This window comes from Typopeltis vanoorti, chromosome 4, assembly GCF_054136105.1.
Source record: "Typopeltis vanoorti isolate ZY-2024b chromosome 4, IOZ_Tvanoo_1.0, whole genome shotgun sequence".
Lineage (NCBI taxonomy): Eukaryota > Metazoa > Arthropoda > Arachnida > Uropygi > Thelyphonidae > Typopeltis > Typopeltis vanoorti.
In genome coordinates, this window is record NC_143552.1 from 171,587,411 (window position 1) to 171,611,623 (window position 24,213).

The following is a 24,213-nucleotide window of genomic DNA, read 5'->3' on the forward strand; positions in this document are numbered from 1 at the left end:
CTAGCCACAATCTCCCACCAAATGGCCTCAAATGTGCTCTTTTCTCTATCCTGTAATTCAACTTGTATTCTCCTTGGCTGCAGCTCATCAGCTATCATCAACAATACTCCTCCCCCCATTTTATTCTCTTTGTCATTCCTGAACACACTATACCCATTACATTCAATCCCACTAGCTATATCATCTACAGTCAGCCATGTTTCACTAATACCAATAACCTGTGGTCTGGAAGTGCCAACCATGGCCAAAAACTCTTCCTTCTTGTTTCTAATACTCCTAGTATTAGTGTACGTGAATTTAAGAACCACATTAGCTCCAACCCTACCTTGATGCCTTATATTAACTATCCCACTCTGATTTGTTGTCCTTATTTGCTCTGGCATATTATATTCATTCTTACATTCAACTGCCTCCCTAAGGACTGTATATCTACTCCCCCCTCCCTTAACAAATCTAGTTTCCCTGAATTTGCACATCCACTACATTCAGCAACACTTTCTCAAGTCTTCTTACATCGTAACCATTCAAATGCAAGCCATCCATCTTATATAGATCCTTTCGTCCATCAAACTCACTCCACACGTCCACAAATTCCACACCACTCGTCATGCATTACTCACGCATAAAGTCATTCGCAATTATGGCCCTCCTTTTAAACATTTCACTGTCATACTGTGGCAAAAGACTAATCATTCTAACTCTCTCACTCTTTTCTTTTGCTACCTCAAACAATTCATTCAGGTCTTCTATCATTTCCATTTTATCTCCTTTCAAATCATTCGTACCTGCCACAACAATCATTTCTTTCACCCTTTCCATTTGTTCTCTAATAGACTCAGTTACATCCTTTATGGTCGCACCATAAAGTACAATTTATGGTGCGACCATAAATTTGACAAAAGGATGGTACAATTTTGTCAAATCCTCTACTAACACACCTCGTACTAACGAGTCTCCATACAGCACTCTATCCTTCATTTTGTTCATGTTCACGTTCATACGTCTATTTTTCTTGTCATACCTTTTATTATTGGTTGGTTCATTAAGTCGACTTTTGTTCATGCACTTCTATTAGAGAGCAAAAGGAAAGGGTGAAAGAAATGATTGTTGTGGCAGGTACGAATGATTTGAAAGGAGATAAAATGGAAATGATAGAAGACCTGAATGAATTGTTTGAGGTAGCAACATAATCCACCATTTATAAGCAAGACTTGTAAATATTATTTGAAGTTAATCTTTTGCTTGTAAATTAATATTCATATAATTACTTTCAGTTTATTTATTACTGTTTAATTATATACTTTTGAGATATGTATTAGTAATGAAAGAACTCTGTATTAAAATGTCATTCAATTTATTTTATTTATTCCTGTGTTAATATTATAATAAGTTGTGCAAATATATTATAAGAATTAGTATTTATCATATTTAAATGTATATCATATGAATTATAAAATATCCTTTTATTTTGTATCTGTATGTAAGAGTGATTTTATGTAATTCTTTTGATTGAATTTGATTGGCTGCTGAAGGAGAAACTGAGTGTGTTTTTAGTCAGCGCATGTTTAGAATGTGAACGGCTGTGATATGGAGTGGCCAGTAGATGTAAGCTGAACTGGCTAAAACTGGATTTTGGCGGGAAGAATGAACAATTTTAATTGGAGAAGCGTTCAGGACAGCAAGGAGAACAGTAATGGGTGGCAGTAAGGGGATTTGGAAATGCCGTAAATCGATATAAAAAGGACTGGGAATTAATAGGCAATTCGGAATATTTCTACGGAATTCTAAAATTAGAACGAATTCCAACTGTTTTGAGGAAGAATAGTGCAAAGCTGAATTTAATGCATAGAAGAAAATAAGGAATAAGTAGATTACCTAAAACGAGTGCATCAAGACTTGTGAAACACTATGTTTAATATTTCAGTTATTATAGTGAAGATTTCTTTTGAATAGTGTTACTTCAAAGTAATAGTTAACTACAATTTTAAGTGTGCCTATAGTAAATCCAGTGTGTAAAAGGTGTAACCGGTAAGAGCAGTCCTTTTCATATTTCAGTGTGAAGAAATAAGAGTTAGCTCCGCCTGATACATCTTAACATTAACTGTGGCGTTCTACTAAAAATAGCTGAAGTATGGAGCTTTTTAAGTGTTTTCCCCTTGAAATGATAACTGCCTCACAATTAAATTAAGTTTGTTGACTAAGAGAGAATTAGAGAATTCTACCTTAAGAATAATTACTGTAAAATTCTGGAACATTGAACTGTGTGAACCATTTTCAATTATTCGGAAGAATATAGAATTGACAGCTGAATGTTTAATGCCTAATGTTTTATGTTTGTTATGAGTAATTGAACTAAGTTGATGTATAAAAGAATTGAATTATCTCATTGAATAAAGACAAGTTGTGATAATAGTATTTAAGCGTTGGAGAATAAGATTTGTAAATTTAACTTCAATCTTTAAACCAAACCGAGAGGCTACTAGTGTCTCAGAGATATTTTGAATATTGTCCAATTAGATTATCTTGCTTAGAAAATTATGCTTGAATGTACATGTTCTATAACCCTGTATTAAATGTTTATTTTATTGAATTCAAATTGTTGTTTACCTGATTTTTCTTCATTGCACTGCTCATAAAATTTATTCGAACCTTGCGGAAGCCTTAAATGATAATATTAACCTCGGCCTGTATATATGAGATTGCAAAAGTTACTTGATGATTGATTCCTCTGTATTATATAGACTAATCTGAATATAGGGTGGCATAGGATAATATAAATTTCCTTATATTCGGATTAGTATCAATCAGCATCTAACAAAAATAAAAACAGAATTTAAAGAAATAAGAATAGATCCAATTAACCAACATAAATGGATCAATCGGCAAGATAGGATGACACAACAATAAGAATAAAGTAATTATGTCAGAAGATGTATTTATATTACAGCTCAGCATAAATCTTTAAAATGCGATCTAACGTAAAGAAAATCCTGTTTATTTTTTATAAAAAACTTAATGAAACAGGAGATAGTGACAAACCAATAATTGTTTCTTCAAATATTGCAACTATCTGTTTTATTTATTTCAAAAGCTAAACCCTGTTGTATGCAAATCTGAACAATACACACGAACATACCACACAATCCTAGATATTTTGAAAACCAAAGAAATATGTTTAATGATAAAATATAGAAAATGCACAGTAAGAACACTCTTCAAGAGTGGTTTGAATTTACATGAAAATAAGAATTACAGAGCTGCTGCAAAACAGACTACATTGGAGGCAATGACAGTGATGCAAGAATTATTATTATTCATGGCATCTCCATGGAGTCGCTGGAAATCCAAAACAACCCTCATACACCCAAATCCTATCATACTTCTTGAATCCAATCAGTGTCAGGGGAATTTACAACCAATTCTGGCAATCCATTCCACACACCACTCTCCACACAAAAAATCTGTTCTGCACATTCCTATTAACCACACTCGCACACAACTTCCACGGAAGGCCCTAATTTTCTGTCATATATTCAAAACTTTCACTTGCATTAATTTTGTAAAACCTCTTTAATATCTTAAAAGTTTCTATCACGTACCTGCTTTTCTGCCTATCAACTAAACTTTGTAACCCACAAATCTTCAACCTATCCTCATAGGGAGTATTCCACAAACCTATCACTATCTTGGTCACTCATCACTGAATCTTTTCGACTACCTCCTGGTCCCCAAGAAACCCAGTGACCAGATCTATGTCCAGTAGTCAAAATGTGGCCGAATCATATGATTATGGAGAGGGATAATAACTTCCTTAACTTTACTTATTAGCATGTTTTTCAACATCCAAGTAATTTGCTGAGCAATTTTACCAACTTTTGCAATATGCCATCTGAACTTCAACTCTCTGTCCATCATTATCCCCAAGTCCCTAGTCTCATCAATTTCCTGCAAACCAATACCATCAATATGATACACCATATGCAACCTTTTCAACCCAAAGTGTATAACCTGACACTTTGCATCATTAAATTGACAATCATTATCCTTTACCCACAATGCCAATTTATTTAAATCTGTTGTTGTCATATGCATCCAGTTGTTTTGATCTCTTGGTGATCCTGTGAACAAAGGCTCTCTATTCCATTCAGCCTCTTTTCCTTTCTGTGAGTAATTGTAAGTTCATAAGTTCTTTTATGTTGTTCATCCAATTCTTTTGTGGTGTTCCTCATTTCTTCAATCTTCCCCAACATAACTGCCTTTTCCAATGCTCTTTCTTCTGCCCTTTCCATCTGCTCGCATAATATGACCAAAGTACATCAACTTCTGTTTAGCGATCAGCTTTCACATCCATACATCACTACTGGAAATACTATTGCTTTGACAATTCCAACTATCATGGCCTTACTCATACTTCCATCTTTCATAATTTTTGTCAGGTTTAACATCACTTTTTTCCCCCATGACAATCCTTCTTTTAATTTCATCTTCACATTTACCATCAATTCTGAGTCGGCACCCTAGTAAATCATAACTTTCAACAATTTCTATTTTATCTCCCTCTATTAAAAATTCATTTAAATTACCAGAAACCATCACTTTTGTTTTGCTGATGTTTAAATTAAACCTGGCTTTGTTACTTTCTGTCTTAACCAATAAAATCAACCACTCCAGATCTTCCTTAGTTTGTGCTAAGAGGGTTGTATCATCTGCATATCTTAAATTATTTATTTTCCTGCCATCAATCTTATTTTCAGCTGGATCTTTGTCTAAACCAGCCATTCTCATTACATATTCATTATACATATTAAACTAAAAAGATAGGGCGACAGTATACAACCCTGCCACACCATTTTTTCCACCTGAACACTGTTTCTCCAAAGATTGTTTCTGCTGAAGCTTCTTGGTTGTCATACAGCTCTCTTATCAAGAGAATTAAATGTTCAGGTATTCCTATTCATCTCATTACAATCCACAGTCTCTTGTGATCCACACAATCAAAAGCTTTCTTATAATCAATAAACAGATGAATACTTAAATTCTCTTCTTTTCATAATCTATTTCTTGTTTGCTATTAGGTCTCTAGTTCCTCTACCCCCCACCCCCCTTAAAGCCTGCCGGTTCTTCTGGCATTCCTCTATTCATATATGGCTCCAACCTTTGTTGGATCACTTTCAGCATAACTTTACTTGCATGTGAAATTCAAGTAATAATTCTAAAATTCCCACAATTTTTGGGTTTAATTTTTTTTTTGGAATTGAGATGAATACTGATGTTTTCCAATCATTAAGCCAGTATATTTTCTTCCAAATCTGTTGAAAATTTCAGTCAATATATTCTTAATCTTAATATGGGTTCTATCTTAATATGGTTGTTTTTTCAACTGAAGTTGAATTAATCGAGCTCATACAGCGGTAGCAAAGGTTTTTTTTTTTTTTTTTTCCACCAAGAAAATCAGATTTTTCAACCTGCATACACACAAATCGGCCTTCAGAACACTGCAATTTACAGATAAAAATACCAGTGGTGATGGGCAGTAGGTCCGATTGGTATAGATCAGGGTTTCCCAAATTGATATCAGGTACCGCGGAAAGTGAATAAGTGTTCCGTGATGTTAGTGACCAAGCCGTGTATTTTTAAACATGGAAGTAATTCAGGCATATGACAAGGTGCGAAGAGAGAAACTATTCAATACGCTACAGTTATATGCTGTCAATGGAGCATTATATAGAGCAATACTTAGTCTTTATTTGAGTTGTAAGTAAGCAGTTAGAACTGAAGGAAGTACAGGAAGATGGTCTAATGTTAAATCTGGTGTCAGACAAGGATGTACATTATCCCCTCTGTTATTCATTATCTATATGGATCACATTATGAAGGAAAGTGGTATTAAACTTGATATCAAAATTGGAGATGTTAATGTCATCTTTGCTTTATGCAAATGTTGTTATACTTCTAAATAAATCTGCAAGATTCCATGACTAAATTGAATAACTGTTGTAATAGATATGGTATGAAGGCCAGCAATAAAAAGACAAAGACAATAAAAATAGGCAGAATCACTGAAAATGTCTCCTGGTTTGTGGACAAAGAACCTGTGGAACAAATAAAACATTTCAGCTACTTAGGTACGATTTTTAGTGAAGATGGTAAATTAAATATGGAAATAGACATCAGAATCAACAAAGCTGGTATGGAAGGAAGTCAATTGAATAAATTCATATGGAATAAGAGAGAAATTAGTCGGAACACTAAATTAGCTGTATACAAGACAGTGTTCAAACCAGTTTTAACTTATGGATCTGAGAGCTGGGTCAGAAGTAAAATACTTGACCAAAGATTAGACACCACAGATATGAAAGTCCCGAGAAAGATTAGAGGCATGAACAGGTGGCATCAATGGTAATATCACATTAAAAACGACCATACCACCAGACCATATTAAAAATGACCATACCACCAGAGCTAATCTCAGGTGGTATGGTCACTTAAAAAGAATGGGCGAGGAAAGATTAGCCAAACAAGTGTTCTCTGACACGTTGGCAGGAAAATGACCCAGAGGAAGACAAAAATATAGGTGGATTGATACAGTACAAAGTGCCTTAGACGATAGAAATATAAGATCTGAATCTGATAATGTTGGAGTCTTGACATGTAACAGACTGATTTGGAGGAAAATTGTAGATAGGAAGTTAGTAATGATGTAAATTTTTCATGTAGTACTATCATATCCTGTACACCCCTTGAGGGTACATGGCAGGAATTTGATGTTGATGAATAATTTGGGAAAGGGAATACCGCTGTTTATGACTGGTCATAAAAATTGCCTGCAAGTCGATTACAACAATGGGCAGCATATCCTCTGTTCTCAAAACTGAACGAAATAACATATGTGTTGCAAATGTCAGTGACCAAGCAGCATTTTTTTTAAACAAGGAAATATTCATGAATTATCGTTAATTTTCACACGTTGAATAAAAAAATATAAATTTGAAGGATTAGCATTCTCAATTGCTGGTGCTTGGGAAGCCTCGAACCTGAAGCAAATCGAGCGTCATGGAAAAAACTGTGGCCTTCTAGAATTTACCAAGATAATTACGGTGATACACAAAAAAGAGGAAATTCAAAACGTGCATAATTTAGTTAAAAATATAAATCCAGATGTTGATATTTCACAAACAGATGTTAAAGAATGGATTACAGGTAGAACCGAAAGTGAATTCGAAATCAAATCAGATGCCGAAATTATAAATATGACGCTGCAGAATGAATTAGAAGATGATGATGACAATAAAGAACTCGAAGAAAAAAAAGTAAAATATGGAGAGACAATTGACAGTTTTAATATGCGTATAGAATTGGTTAAGAAGAATGATATGCCATTCCACAAAATTTTATTGCTAATGCACCTCCGAGAAGAAGCATTCGAAAAAAGTTTAGCTTCCAAGAAGCAAAAGAAAACCAGTGACTTTTTCACAGAGAAATAAAAAACTTTTTTGGTGTTATTTTGCGAAACTTTTGTGTTGTGTAAGACCAAGTGATATTGTTTATGCAAATTAAGTTATGTACTGAACTATGCAATTTTATTAAATCCGAATCCTCAACAATATATAAACTAAATTTTTTACTAAAATAAATTGCATTATTTTTTAAGTTTTACATTACAGTACAGTAGTTTTTCCTATCAGTTACTTATTAAACAGAATTAAATTGATGTACCATTAGAATCTAATTATTTTTTTTTCTTAAATGCTAGTTATTGTTGTCTCTTGGGGGAAATTTCGCTAATCTGAACGATCACGGTTTTTATTAGTTCAGATTAGCGAGATATTACTGTATTATAAATTTTTGGTGATCAGAATGGGACATGTCAATGAAAATCAGCACAAATTAATTTAACGATGTTGGCCTGAGGAAACTACAATATGCTACAGAATTTCATTAGTCCAGTGATTGATAACTGATTTAAATGTAATTTTATATTTCTCAACATGTCACACCATGTACATAAGTGTACTAATACTGTTTATGATTATGCCATAATTAATTACTAATACATTACAAAATAACCAAGGTGTTCCATGAAAATTTCAGGATTTGTGAAGTGTTCCATCATAAGAAAAATCTGGGAAACACTGGTGTAGATAATTGTATTAGCAGTTCGATGTAGTTGGTGAATTAAGTGGTGGACACAGAGTTGTGGGGGAGGTGCCCTCCGTCAATGATTCTTTGGACTCTTTGGATGTGTCATGTAATAATAATATTTACCCCAGTTGCTCTCAATAATTTTACTGACACACCATTTGTTCCACTGCTGATATCACTTCATTTTTCATTATCATGGGTTCCTCAACAAATTCCCTGATTCAGTATTATTATCTTTCTTATACAAATCCTCTATATACTCTTCCCATCTTTTTTTCGCTGCTTCTTCCATCAGACATGATAAACTTCCCTGTAGCATCATTTATTTTTCTAAACAGATCTCTTGTTCTATCCATGCTATTGCTTTCTTTAATTGCCTTGCACCTTTTGTTTAGATATTTCCCCTTATCTTTCCCAGCCTGTTTTCAGAATCTGCACTCAGTTGTCTAACTTTTTCTTTGTTTCTCTGAACTTTAATTTTTCTTCTTTCCTCTGCTATCTGAATAGCTTCTTCTGACAACCATTTACAATCTTTCTTTCTTGTTGTTTTATTGAGTCTTCTTTGCTGCTTCTATGACTGTACATTTTGTTTTTTCCCCATAGTTCTTCTAATTCTCTTGTCTCTTCTCTGTCTTCTATAAGCTAATTTCTTTCTGACTTCTATTTTAAATGTTTCATTTATAGGATCTAAATCAAATCTGATATTGTCCTTTTATTTCTTCTTAGCCCTTAATTTCAATTTAACTTCTATTATCAATAATTCATCTGCCTCACAGCCTGCACCAAGTAGTGTTTTCACTGCTTGGACAGCACTCCTCCACTTTGCTGGCTATAACAATATAATTTATCTGATTTCTGTATTCTCAATTAGATGAATGGATCTACATCACCTTTATAAACTGTTGTTCTCCCCAGTTTTGCATCATCAGCAAAAAACTGAATGTCCCCTCTTAAATCTTTCCCTATGTCATTAATATACAAATTAAACAGTGACCCAAGTACCGAACCCTGAGGTACTCCACTAGTCACCATCATTATCCTAGACTCTACTCCACCATATACTACTCTCTGGTGTCTGTCGATCAGCCATGAATGCGCTAAGACAATGGAGAAAATAATTCAAGTTACCAGAATCAAAAGTGTAGTTGCTGAAAATCTCAAAGCATCAACATGCAAATTTGATATAACCAGACACCAAGATGTACCAACTATGGCTGAAAGTCTACATTGTACGTAATACACATGGAAAAAACAGTGGATTTAACTAAATTAGTTTTTCCTTTCAACAATAGCAAATACTGAAATATTTGCACCAAAGGAAGAGTTTTAGTTTTGGGGAGAGATAGAAGTCAGAGGGAGCCAAATCTGGGGAATAAGGTGATTGTTCCAACAATTCATAGTGCAGATCCCTTAATTTTCCCATTCACAAAACACTTTTGTCGGAAGGCGCATTGTCCTGATAAAAGATGATTTTTTTTTATTTTGCAAAGCGGGTCTTTTCTCATGAATGTTTTTTTGTCTAGTCTGGTTAAAAGATTGGAATAATATTCCTTGGTTATTGTTTTACCCTTTTCAAGATAAGTAATAAACAAAATGCCTTTAGCATCCCAAAACACCAAATATGACCTTTCCTGATGATGGAACTGACTTAGTCTTCTTTGGCGCTGAACAACTGGCTTCTGTCTACTGTTTTGACTGCTGCTTGGATTCTGGTGTGTTATGGTGAATCCAAGTCACATCCATAGTAATAAATCGATGTACAAAATCAGTTTCACTCTTGTTAAAATGCTCCAAGCACTGTTCAGAGATTTTCATGCGAGTGCATTTTTGATCTGCTGTGAGCAAGTGCAGCACCCATCTTGCGCAATTCTTCATGCAAAATAAATCCTACATGCTCTTTTGAAATGCCTATAGTCTCAGAAATTTCATGCAATTTGACTTGCTGGTCATCCAATAACATATCGTGCACTAAACCAATGATTTCTGGTGTTGTTACACTTTTTGGACATCCTTCACATGGATCATCTTCCAGGCTAGTATGGCCACATTTAAACTCGGCATCCAGTTCTTAATTATCGAAAATGAAGGAGAAGAGTGTCCTAAATGTTCATGAACTTCTAGTGAATTTCTTTTGGTTAAACCTTCTTTTACAAAGTATTTTATAACTGCACGATACTCAATTTTATCCATTTCAGGAGATACAGACAACACTTTTGCTTCAGACAGCTGTATAAAACAAACTACCTTGATAGAATGACTTCAATTTCACATGGATGCTTATGACAGATTATTATTATTATTACTACCACCCCAAGACCTCATGGAGTCTAAGACTCATCAGCTCATCATACGTGTTTTAAACGCATTCAAACTCTTTGCAGACACCACATTCTCAGACAAGGCATTCCAATCATTCACAACTCTGCACGAAAAAAACCTGCCTCTCACTCCCCCACTCATACCCTCTTTATGCAGTTTCCATCTGGTTCTCCCCTAATCTCCCACTATTCTCTGTAAAACTTCTCCAGCATTGATCCTATAACAATCCCTTACCAACTTGTAGGTCTCTATCATCTCCCCTCTTCCTCCTGTCCACTAGACTCTGCAAATTACATCTTCTCAATCTTTCCTCATACTTGACATTCCAGAGGTCAGAAACTACCTTAGTCAGTCTCCTTTGGACCCTTTCTAACATCTCTTCATCCTTCTGAAAACCCGGTGACCAAATCTGGGCACAATAGTCCATGTGTGGCCTAATCAAAGCCTTATACAACGGAAAAAGAATCTCCCTACTTCTACACATCAGTGTCCTCTGCAGATGTACCAACTTAGGAAAAAAAAATCTTGCCTATAGTGTTGCCATCTATGGTTGAGGCAGAGAAGTTTTTAGACCACGCTAGTAGCCCACATGATGAGATTAATTATCTTCCTTTACTCTCAAACTAACAAAATTCTACTCAATATGTAGTCATCTTATTATCCATGCAGCAAGCTCATAACCAGGTTTTACCATCTATAATTCTAATGAAAAACTTACCAAAATAGATGGCACACAATTGTTCAGACTACTGGACTGTTATATACAGTATATACACTACCAGTTGTTTTTTTTTTACCTGTTTTTTAATTCATACATTTATTTTGTGTTTTATTTCCTAATATTTTATATACCTACACGTATTTATTGGTTCTACACCTTCTGCATTACTTTCATCCCATTATTAAGTTTGGCATTAAAATAATAAAAAGAAAGATAAAAATCTTTAACTATTGTAATTTCAAAATTTTCCAAATATATTTATCTTTTCCTTCAAGAATATTCAGGTACATTTTCTCATTGACATTCTTTCTAAAGTATTATATATATCAGAATAAGTAATTTGATTTATAGCCTTACAAGTTGGTTCATAATTTCTTTTTAGATCGTACGTGTGTGTGTATGTTACATATGTATATGCAGGACTTTACAATTACACAATCCATACTATATACAATATACTTGGTACAGAATCTTGCTGCATTTTTTTAGAAGTTTTTAAAGTTGATTATTGTGTTGCAGCAGGTGTTAAAAATGTCATTACCATAGGTTCCCTTTGCTAAGTGCATGAAACACTTGACACTTCTGTAATGCTTTTTTTTTTCCCCCTCCTTCCATGACAAAAATTTCTGGATAACACCAGTAAACACAGTTAAAGTTTTTTAATGTCATTATGAAGGTGGAGGGAGCAATTAGAGGATGGCTCCTAATGTCTCATAGTATTAAAACTTGAAAGTGAAATGGATAATGCTGCTCAGTCATCTCTGGATCATTGCATACAGAAGGTTGAATGGCCAAATTAAACTTTTTCCTTTATTTTCTCATACCAAACTACTAGGGGGGGGGGAAGTGCAGTGCAGTATACCTATAGTAGTGCATACTGCACTGCAAGTGTGCAGTGTATTTCTTTTTAAAAAAATCTGATCTGTAGTCGATGACGTTGGTAACGTTTCATAACTATTATAAACATCGCTACTTTTCATGATGTAAATATAAAAGTTTTCCTAGAAAAATCTTAGACTACATTCTGACTTGGAAATTGATGACAAGAAAATTTACTAGCCCCATGCTGAGGTGGATTTTACTTGAAATTATTATTATTACATTGAACCTCCATAGCTCAGTCAGTATAGACAAAGCCCTTTGGTTGGAAAGACCTGGGTTCGATTCCCATCAGTGAGTTGAGGAACTTTTATATGGTCTCTTTCGATGAAAGGCAAGTTAGCTGGTCTCATACAGAGGTAGGGGGTTTTCTCACCCGGGAACTCGGGATTTTGTTCTCCCAGAACAGGCAAACTGGCCTGTGAACACATCTACAGACATAAGACACATCGGGAGGCAAAGGCTAACCACCTTATCCTCAAGTTATGGCTGCAAAGTTCAAGAATGCTCGAAAAGGTCGAGGGCACTTAAGTGCCTGTTAGGACCACTGATGATTACACCAACTCTTCTGGAGTCAAAGACTCATTGAGGGAGAGGGAGGTTTATACCATTAACAATTACAAATATATAAGAAATATACATTATATTACACTACTGTGTGAATAAGTAAACATATATTACAAAAAGTTCACAGATTACGGAAAATCTCTCCTGGCTGTAACATATCACAGTGAAGCTTGAGCTCATTCACAACATACCCAGGCAACGCATTCCACACACATTTATATATATATAACTTTTCACCCTCTTGTTCACCACTTCCTTGCACAATTTGAACAGATGGCCTCTAGTTCTTATCCCTTCCTTATTTTCCACAATATGAAAATCTTTCTGATAACCATCTGGAAAATACCTCTCAAGGCCAAAGAAAACTGGCTAAACAAAAAAGCAGAAAAATGTAATGAGGCATATAAACACCATAACTCAAAAACATTACATAACACAATTAAAGAAACTACAAAAAACTTTTCACCACCCATCAGGACGAGGAAACAGGAAATCTAAATGTGATAAAAGCAACATGGATGGAACACTACCAAGAAACTTTTAATAAAGAAAGCAATAACTGCCTAATAACAAAGTCCCACACTAACTCAAAACATTATGCCTTAATGATCCTTCCACTGGAAGTGGAGAATGCTCTAATGCAAATGAAATCTGACAAAGCACCAGAGACCGACCAAATCTCATCAGAACTTGTTGGAAGTTTTTTTTCACTTGGTTAGAGTATAATAAATTTAGTTTCTGGCTGCCACTGACAAGATCACAATAAAAGGTAGAAACTGGTCTGGGTAGTTGCCCTTCCCTTAATGCATAGCATTATACATGTCTGCAAGGAGATGTGCTTTGCTTTATGGAAGATACTAAGACAAGGAGTGATGAAAGCTTGATCTACCTCTACCACGAGTTGCCTCAGTCTTGAAGATACTTTAGGCGTAAACTTTGTTTGCTTACACTTGGATAAAGGATTAAACTAAATGTATTATACTCATCAGAACTCTGGAAAGAAGGAAAGCAAACAACTTTAAAATTCCTTACCACACTTTTCAACAAAATCATTAAATCAGGAGAAATACCAGAAGATTGGAGAACACGAATTATCATACCAATTTACAAGAAAGGTGAAAAGAAAAATTGTAAAAATTAAAGACCAATCACATCACTCAGCCATGCTTACAAAATATTTACAAGAGTATTACAGAACAGAATAAAGAGCAAATATGAGATCATTCTTAGTGAAGAATATGCAGGCTTCAGAAAGAATTGGTCAACACTGGATCAAATCTTCCTAATACAAAGACTAGCAGAATTTTACTGGGAACATAACAAATATATCTATTACTGTTTTATAGATTTTAAACAGGTATTTGACTCAATAAACAGAGTAACTTTATTAAGAATATTAAAACAGAAACAAATCGACGAAGATACCATAGACTTCTTAGAAAAATACTAGTCTCACAGAAGCAATAATTAAATTTAACAGTATAACAACAGATAAAATCGACATCAGTAAAGATATAGCCCAAGGACGTCCCATATCTCCCCACACCTTTTTAACAACTACCTAGAGGATATGGTTAACCAAGCCTTGGAAGGAGAAAAAGGTGTCAACCTAAATGGTTATAACCTTAATAACAAACTATGCAGATAACACTGTAATGATAGTGGACACAACAGGAAAAATTATGAACCTAATAACCAAACTAAACAATACAGCATGACCATAAATACAGACAAAACAAAAATCTTGATAACTGAAAAAAATGAAGAATAAGTAAACCTCTTCTTGAATAAATCAAGAATTGAACAGGCAAAACAATTCAACTATTTAGGAACAGTAATAACAGAACACTTAGATCCCATGACCACTATTAAACATAGAATATCGACTGCATGGTCATCATTTAATAAGCTAGGAAAAATCTGGAAAAATAATAATGTTAATCAGTAAAATGAAGAAGAATGAAGAATATAAAGTCAGGAGAGTGACTCAGTTAAGGAAAACAAAAGTGAGCAGAAATTGACAAATAAGGCTAAGAAAAATCCTAGAGTTTTTTTTAGATATGTGGCAAGTAGAAGGAAGAATGATCATGGAAAGATGAGGTTAAGGGATGAAAGTGGTAGAATGGTAACCGCTGCAGAAGACATTGCTGAGGTATTCAGTGATCAATTTATAAGTGTTTCATCCTGATCAGGGTGAAATCACGAGGAACTTAAGTGTAGAGGACATGGGAAAGGATAGATTAATTGTGAGTGAGAAGGAGGTGTTTGAGGAAATAAATAACCTTGATGTTAATAAGGCAATAGGATTTGATGACACATCACCACACATCTTAAGGGAATGTTCCAGGGAATTGACAGTAGCATTGGCATGCCTATTTAATAAGAGTTTTGCAACTGCACAGGTTTCAAGGAAGTGGAAAGAGGGTAATATTGTTCCACTGCATAAAGGCAGTGATAAGGTTGTAGCTTCAAATTATAGGCTGTTCTGTATATCTGGAGTTGTGGTGAAGGTCTTGGAGAGACTGGTGAGAAATAGGATACAGAAATGGGTTGATAACAGCAGTATTCTCTGTAGTTATCAGCATTGGTTTGTTAAGAGGAGATCATGTTTCATTAACTTACTTATGTACTATAACAAGGTGACAAATACTTGGACAAGGGAGATGCATATACAATGGTGTACTTGGATTTTGCAAAGGCTTTTGATAAACTGCCACAAGCCCTTAAATAAATTGAAACAGATGGGATTCGATAACAGACTTCTGTGTTGGATCAGTGACTGGTGTCGGATATGTATCAGAAAGTTGTATATGGGGGTGCAGTATATCAAAAAAGAAAGATCACCAGTGGTATACCGCAGGGGGCAGTTTTGGGGCCATTGTTGTTCAATTTGTATGTTAATGATATTGGGTTTGGTTTAACTAGTGATATCCATCTGTTTGCAGATGATGCAAAACTGGTGAGAGCAATGCACAGTCAGGCTGATGTTAATACCTTACAAGAGGGCTTGAATAGATTGCATGAATGGGCAGGTAAGTGGAACTATCAGTTCAATGTTGACAAGTGTAAGGTTTTGAGATTTGGTATGCACCAATGGGATGCAAAGTATACATTGGTGGGGAAACTTAGAAGTAGAGGAGATGAGAGATCTAGGAATGATGGTGGACAAGGACCTGAAATTCAGTTCCTTGTCCACCATCGAGTACTAGGGCAAATTGAGAGAATGTAAGTTGCAGAGCCTCGTGAATAGGAGGGATATGATTGAGACACAAGCTGGTCAGGGGTTGTTATCAGGTAGACATGGAAGAGAATTTTCATAGAATGGAAGAGGGGAGTAGAACAATAGGCCACTGCTGGAAACTGTATAGGAAGGGTGCGAGAAAAGGAGTGTGAAGTAGGTTCTTTGCATGGAGGTTGGTTGGTGAGATGGAATGCATTGCCTGAGTGTGTTGTGGATGTGCTTGAATGAGTTCAAGATGCGGTTGGTTGAGCATTGTATGCAATAGTGAGTACCTCCCACGATGAGTCTGACTCCATGGAGGTAAAATGTTAATAATAATAAAATCTCCAAACCTCTAAAAATAAATTTATATAATGCAATTATAATACCCACTGTGCTATATGCTTCAGAAACTTGGATATGAAAACTGGAGGCTTTCGAGATGAAATGTCTCAGAAAAATAAATACAACAAAATAGACAAAAAAAAATTAAACTGTAAGACAAAACCTAAAATATACAAACTCATTAATAGAAAAGATCAAAAGAAGACAACTTCAATGGTATGAACATGTCAAGAGAATGTCATGAAAAAGACTACCCAACCTTACTCTGTATGCAAGATTAAAAGAAAAAACTAAAAACAGGAAGACCAAGAACTACATGGATAACATAATAAAGGTCAACTCCGGATTACAAACATATAGACTGCTCACCAGCCACGCAAGAAACCGAGACTCCTGGAGGTTGTTGTGGACACATGGAAGACTCAATGTGTCCCTGATGGAAGAGAACAGCAAGTCAGTCAGTAAGTAAACATTCCAGAGTCTTAAAATCATTTTTGTCAACTGCCTTTATACCATTTCCAAAGTATCTTCATCCCCTATAAACCTCAGTGACTGACCAGATTTGGGCACAGCAGTGCATCAAGCTTTATACAGTGGAATCTGTCATTTCATCTCTGCCGATTAACGTTTGCCTTAATATTGCAGCAATCCTCTGAGTTGTTTTAATCACCACTGCAACATGCCCCATAAATTTCAATTCATCATGACCTCAAGTTCCAGTGCTTCCTCCAATATAATTTATATCAAATACGTAGACCAGCAATCTACGAAATCATTATTATTATTATCATCATCACGGGCAACTCAGGAATCAATAGACTCATCACGGGAGGCCCTAACATCATGTCAAGAACAACTATTCAACATTCACACAGCATCCGTCATACCTCGCCTTGAACTTATTCACAGTCATTGACAGCTTACTCCACTCTCCAAGTAAAAAACCTAGCTCTAAACACCCTTGCTAACCACCCTCTTGCCAGCTTCCATGCATGGTCCCCTAGTCCTCCCACCACCAGTCCTATTCACAAAAATATCTTCTGAATTAATCTTATAGAAACCCTTCAGTAATTTGAATGTCTCAATCATATAACTTCTTTTTCACCTATCAACCAATTTCTGCAACCGACAAATTTTCAACTTGTTCTCATAAGGTTCATTCCATAGACCTGCTATCATTTTGGTTACTCGCCTCTGGATCCTCTCCACCTCTTCCCCATCAAGAAGAAACCCTGGCACCCATATCTGGGCACAGTAGTATAGATGGGGTCTTATCAAGGCTCCATACAGAGGAACAATAACCTGCTCGTCTCTGCTTGTTAAAGTATTTTTCAGCAACCAAGTGATTTGATGAGCTAATTTAGCCACTTTTGCTATGTGCCCCCTGAACTTCAACTCCCTATCCACCACACTCCCAAATCCCTGGCCTCGTCAATCTCTGGAGTACGGTTCCACCAATGTGATATACTGTTGCTAATCTTTTCACCCCAAAATGCATAACCTTACACTTTGCCACATTAAATTGACATCCATTCTCCTTAGCCCAGTCCTCCAAATTATCCACATCATCCTGGAAAATTCTGACATCCTGTGCACTCACTATTGCTCTACCTAACTTTGCATCATCAGCAAACAAATGAACACTTCCTCTCAGATCCTTTCCTATATCGTTAATGAACAAATTGAACAGTAGTGGTCCAAGAACAGAATCCTGCGGCACACCACTAGTCACAAGCCGTCTTTTGGACTCTACTCCTAAATAAACCACTCTCTGATATCTCTCCATCAACCACCCTCCTATCCATCTCACCAACCCTATATCCATCCCCCATATGCTGCAGTTTACTGATTAGAATTCCATCTGGTATCCTGTCAAAGGCCTTAGCAAAGTCCAGTAGAATCACTGTAAACCGATTTCCCTTATCCAGTTCAGCTGTCACTGTGTCATAACGTGTGATACTTATAAATATTACTCTTCATTATCAGTGGAATGATGAATGATAAAAACGTGAAACCGATCTCACATAACTGAAAAATGCCATCCATCCATCCATATATATATATATATATATATATATATATATATATATATATATATATATATATATATTTAAAAATTAATAATTATACTGACTAAGAACACCAAGAAAGGTAAAAAAACTTCAATATAACACGACTTAAATATAACACTATATAAATAAAAGGAGGCATCCTCAAACTCAGACACAGTGACCGAGCACTTATATCCAACTTAAATATCACAAAATACATACAGACGACAAGTAATATTATTAAACAAAAATATTCCAAGTAGTGATAATAAAATTCATTAATAATAATATTTAATATATACACACCAATGTTGTAAAAATTACACTGGGCATTCCATTTTGACATGACGGGTTGGAAAATACAACGAAATTTTCTCCACATTAATTAGCCTACTCGCAATTTAAATCGATGCAGCAATAATCACACAACAAAAGAAAATTCTCTTCTGACTGTCCACTCAGAGTATTATATTACATTGTAGTATATCAATATTATACAAAACACTAACTTCCTCCGTATAAATGACGTCACCTCACAGGGCTAATGTTGACCGGCGAATCAAAGCAACGATCATTCGAACGTCGCAATGTATTTGTAGCACTAAATCCAAGATTGGTATAACATTTAAGTAGTACAGAATCCGTTAACATATTCAGCGTGAATTAACTGGCCATTTTAGCGAAATGAAGTAACCCAAGAAGACAATAACATATATCTTAAAAAACCTATCTCGCGAAAAACGCTTCGCCTAAACACCACCAGTGCCACTACCATCGAATAAAACATCTTGCATAATATTCGCCACCCTTAGCCTTCCATGGTTAATGTTTTAAGTGCATCGTTTTTAACTGACGAAAATAAAATAAGTAACAGTTTCAACTTTCGCCAATAGAGCCATCTAAATAATTTAAAATAAAAACCTTCGAAAAAGATTTTCATTTATTTATTTATTTTTATTTTATTTTCTGAGCTGATAATATCCATTTAGAATAACGCATCAATATAGGGATGGGACTAAGGGATCACTGCATTTCATGTATACTAATGCCAGGGGTATCAGGAACAAGAAGGAAGAATTTTTGGCCTTGATTGGCTCTTCCTGGCCACAGGTTATTGGCATTAGTGAAACATGGCTGACGGAAGAAGATATAGTTAGTGGGATAGAATGTGTAGGTTATAGTGTGTTTAGGAGGGACAGAGAGAATAAAATGGGGGGAGGGGTATTATTGATGATAGCTGATGAACTGCAGCCAAGGAGAATTGAAGTTGTATCGCAGGATAGTGAAAGGAGCTCATTTGAGGCTATTTAGTGGGAGATTGAGACTGGAAGAATAAAATATACAGTTGGGGGCTGCTACAGACCAGGTGATGGAATAGATGGTGGAGATAGTATGCATAGGGAAATTGATGAAATGAGTGGAAGGAGGGTAATTATTATGGGGGATATCAACTATGGTAACATTGATTAGAAGGAGGAGAGGACACATGTGAGGAAGGAAAAGAATTTTATTCAATTATTAAGGGATAACTATCTGAGACAGCATGTAATTGAAAATACTAGGGATGTGAGAGTGCTTGACCTGGTAATAGCATCTGAGAATTTGACTGTAATGAATATGACCATGTTGCCACCTGTTGGTGAGAGTGATCATAAGGTCTTGACCTGAGAAGTGGCTAAAGGTGTGGAATTTTCAATTAAGACAGGGTATATGTGGAATTACCGTGCTGGCAAGTATGACAAGCTTAGGAGATTGCTTGGATCAGTGATATGGCATGTACAACGGCAAGGGCTGGACGTCAATAGAGCATGGGAAGTGGTCAAGGAGCATTTACAGGAGGTAATGGCTGATTGTATACCTAGGGTCCGAATAGAAACAAGTATGGGTTAAATGGATGAATAACACCATTAAGCTTGAGCTGCAAAAAAAGAAACAACTGTGGATGGAATTTAAAGAAAGGGGGTGACCTGCAGGCACACGAACGGTATTAAGTGCAGGCCAGAAAGGTAACGAGTGTGGTAAAAAAAGCAAAAGCGGATTATGAAAGGAAACTAGCTTTGCAAGCAAAAGAGAATCCCAAACAGTTCTTTCAATATGCTGCAAGCAAGAAAAAACTGTACACGGCAAAACGATTTTAAGGAATGACGATGGTAAGGAGGTCATTGAATCAGTCGATATAGTGGAGTTACTGAGCGCGCACTTTGCAAAAGCATATCATCCAGGTGGTGACATTGAAAAAATGGAGGAACTATTAGTTTATATGGGAATAGTGATGAATGAAGTGGGGGTGACTAGTCTATTACAGAACCTTAATGTGAATACATCTGTGGGATTGGATGGTATATCGGCACGGGTCTTGCGTGAAGCGGCTAAAGAATTATCAGTGCCCTTGACCATGTTGTTTAATCTGAGTCTCAGGTCTGGTTTAGTCCCGAAGGTGTGGAAAGAGGGGAAAATAGTTTCACTGCATAAAGGAGGATCCAAGACTACGGTTGCAAATTACCGACCGATCAGCATATTAGGAGTCGTTGTCAAGGTCTTAGAGAATGTAGTCAAGGGAAAAATCCAGGAATGGATTGATGAAAACGAGATACTGTACAGGGGACAGCATGGCTTTGTGAAGGGTAGATCATGCTTCAGTAACTTGCTCAAGTTTTATAACAAGGTGACGGCTGAACTGGATAAGGGAAATGGGTTTACAGTGATACTGCTGGACCTGACAAAGGCGTTTGACAGGATACCACATGGAATACTAATCGGTAAACTACAACATATGGGAATGGATATAGGATTGGTGCGATGGATAGGTGGTTGAATGACAGAGAGATATCAAAGAGTAGTTTATTCAGGAGTAAAGTCCAAAAGACGGCCTGTGACTAGTGGTGTGCCGCAGGGTTCTGTTCTTGGACCACTGCTGTTTAATCTGTTCATTAACGATATAGGGAAGGATCTAAGTGGAACAATTCATTTGTTTGCTGATGATGCAAAGTTGGCTAGGGCAATAGTGAATGCAGAAGATGTCAAAGTCTTGCAGGATGACTTAGATAGATTGGAGTTCTGGGCTAAGGAGAATGGATGTCAATTTAATGTGACAAAATGTAAGGTTATGCATTTTGGGGTGAAAAGATTAGCAGCAGTATTCCACATTGGTGGAACTGTACTCCAAGAGATTGATGAGGCCAGGGACTTGGGAGTGTTGGTGGATAGGGAGATGAAGTTTAGGGGGCACATTGCAAAAGTAGCTAAATTAGCTCATCAACTCACTTGGTTGTTGAAAAATATCTTGACGAGCAGAGACAAGCAAGTTATTGTACCTCTGTACCGAGCCTTGATAAGACCTCATCTCGAATACTGTGCCCAGATTTGGTCACCTCGGTTCCTTCTTGATGGGGAGGAGGTGGAGAGGATCCAGAGGCGAGTGACTAAGATGATAACAGGTCTATGGAATGAACTATATGAGAACAGGTTGAAGATTTGTGGGTTGCAGAAACTAGTTGATAAGCAGAGGAGGGGAGATATGATTGAGACATTCAAATTGCTAAAGGGATTCTATAGGATTAATTCAGAGGATATTTTTGAGATCAGGACTGGTGGTGGGAGAATTAGGGGACACCTATGGAAGCTGGGTAAGAGTGTAGTTAGCAGGGGTGCTTGAGCTGGGTTCTTTACTTTTAGAGTGGTAAATGAGTGTAATAAGCTGCCAGGGTCTGTTGTGGGTGCTATGATGGTGAATGAGTTCAAGACAAGGTATGATAGATACTGTGAGAATGTAATCACATAATTGTGTGGACATGATGTTTAGGGCCTCCCTCGATGAGTCTAAGACTCCTGGAGTCGCTCGAAATAATAATAATAATAATAATAATAATAATAATTATAATAATAATAATAATAATAATAATTTCATGCATCGCAACACCAACCAGCACACTTCGACACTTTTTGGAAAGAAGTTAACTGATACCATAGCGTGATGAAGAAACAGCTGTGGCACCCATTTTAATAAGATGAAGGATCTCCTTTCGCTGCAATGACTGCAGCAATCCTACGGAGCATATTTTCAAATTGCATATGAAAGCAATCAATGGGAGTTTGACCTTTCTTCCTGTAGTCATGTAATGATGTCCTGGAATGTTGTGGGGCAAAAGTCACTTGACGTCACCCGATGCTCAAGTTCATCTCACAGATGTTCAATAGGATTGAGATGAGGGCTCTGTGGATGCCAGACAAGTGTGGTGACATTCATGTCCACAAACTGCACAGTTACAGCAGCATTCACATGAAAAAGCATTGTCTTGCTGAAATAGAAAATGGTGAGTTTGGTAGAAATGGCACAAAGTAGGAAGCATTGTATTGTCCAGAATGTTCAGATCCCTCTCGGATTTCAATATACTTGGCGTCAGATGGCAAATCAGAAAAAACACGACCATATCATTACACTTCCATCTCTCCGAATTTCATAGCTGGGGTTATGCACTCTGGCAACAGACGTTCACCGCGAGTAGAATGATTCATTGCTCCATAACACAGCATTCCAATCTTCAACGTCCCACTGTACATACTCTTTGTGCCACTGAAGATGACGCTTCCTTTTGGTTCGGGTAATGCTTGCACTCAGGACAATGATCTGGAACTTGGGGACGTATGGATGTGAGTCTTGGCCGATCAATAAGGAGAAGAGTGACCGATCGAATGCATTTGAAATGTGGTGCTTGAGAAAAATGGTATCAGCTGGACTGAAAGAGTGAGCAATGAAGAGGTTCTTAAAAGATTCAAAATGAAAAGAGATTATATGGCTAGTATCCAAAGAAGAAAAACAGCGTTTGCAGGACATTTGATGAGGGGGGTTCTTCTGGAGAGCATAACAGAATAGTATTGCAGGGGATGGTGGAGGGAAAGAGAGGAAGAGGAAGATCCCGACTTCAATGGAAAGACAACATCAAAGATTGGACAGGCAAGAATCTTTCAGAAGCAAGAGATACAGAGGCATGGAAGCAGACTGTTCATCAGCTGCAACCCTCTTAAAGAGGAGGCCACAGGATTGGATTGGATTTGGATGCTTGCACATTCAGTCTACAATGGTAACCCATGTTGTTCGCCTCAGTTTTGAATGAGTTTGAGCAGATTCGTGTTATAAGAATCGTGCAATAAGAATCAAAGCTTGATTTTACACCAAGTCTGGTCTGCCTTTATCAAAAATTTAACTGCCTCGCACCTCGGATATAACACCCGTGCGCCACAGAACGTGAAACAACTAGCATTGTTCCAACAAGCATACAGTAACGAACGTATCATTTTGTATTCGGATTCTCAATTCATGAACATTTATGAAGTAAAAAAAAAAGATCTAATTGATTATTTAATTTGATTGTTGTGTGCAACTTTTAAACATCATTAGCACTGATGATGTAAGGCTTACAACGAACGAAACTTGTCGGGTTTTTTTACTGTTTTATTTTTTATTGTTTAATAAACATGTGGTCTCAATACCACAAATGGTGTCTAGAACTGTTTATCCACAGAAACCTTCGCTTATATATGTTATCAATTTAGCAAAAATTATATATTATAAATTTGTTTATATTATATGGCCGGCCAAGTTGGCCGAGTGGTTAGCATATTTACTCTCAAGTCAAAAGGCTGCGAGTTCGAATCCCGACATGGATGTTTGTGATTATCTGTGAAAATATTAGAGGGTGGTGAATGGTAGATGGCATTGGTGTAGATAATGATGTAAGTTACAGTTTGTTGTATTTGATATAGTCCATGAGTTCGATGAGTTTTTGGATTCCCTGGAGGTATCACGTAATGATAATAATAATATATAAAAACTTGCCAGATGATGTCTGGTCACTATGAGCAAAATAGGGATGTGTGACGTCGCTGATCTCTGGTTATGAGTTTGAGATAAGTGATCATTTTTCAGATGCAGATAAGTGACTTTATGTTTCAGATATAGATACGTGACG

At 36.3% G+C, this 24,213-nt stretch overlaps 1 protein-coding gene across 1 annotated transcript in view; it reads right to left on the minus strand.

The window, feature by feature from the left end:
• The window catches only part of LOC150107847 (uncharacterized), a 47,768-nt gene extending 28,726 nt beyond the window's left edge, over positions 1 to 19,042 (minus strand). Inside the window, exon 1 of the mRNA XM_090391590.1 lies at positions 18,551 to 19,042. The gene's annotated coding sequence lies outside the window, so the exon portion shown is untranslated. The remainder of the gene's footprint in view (positions 1 to 18,550) is intronic.
• Positions 19,043 to 24,213: the final 5,171 nt, after the last annotated feature.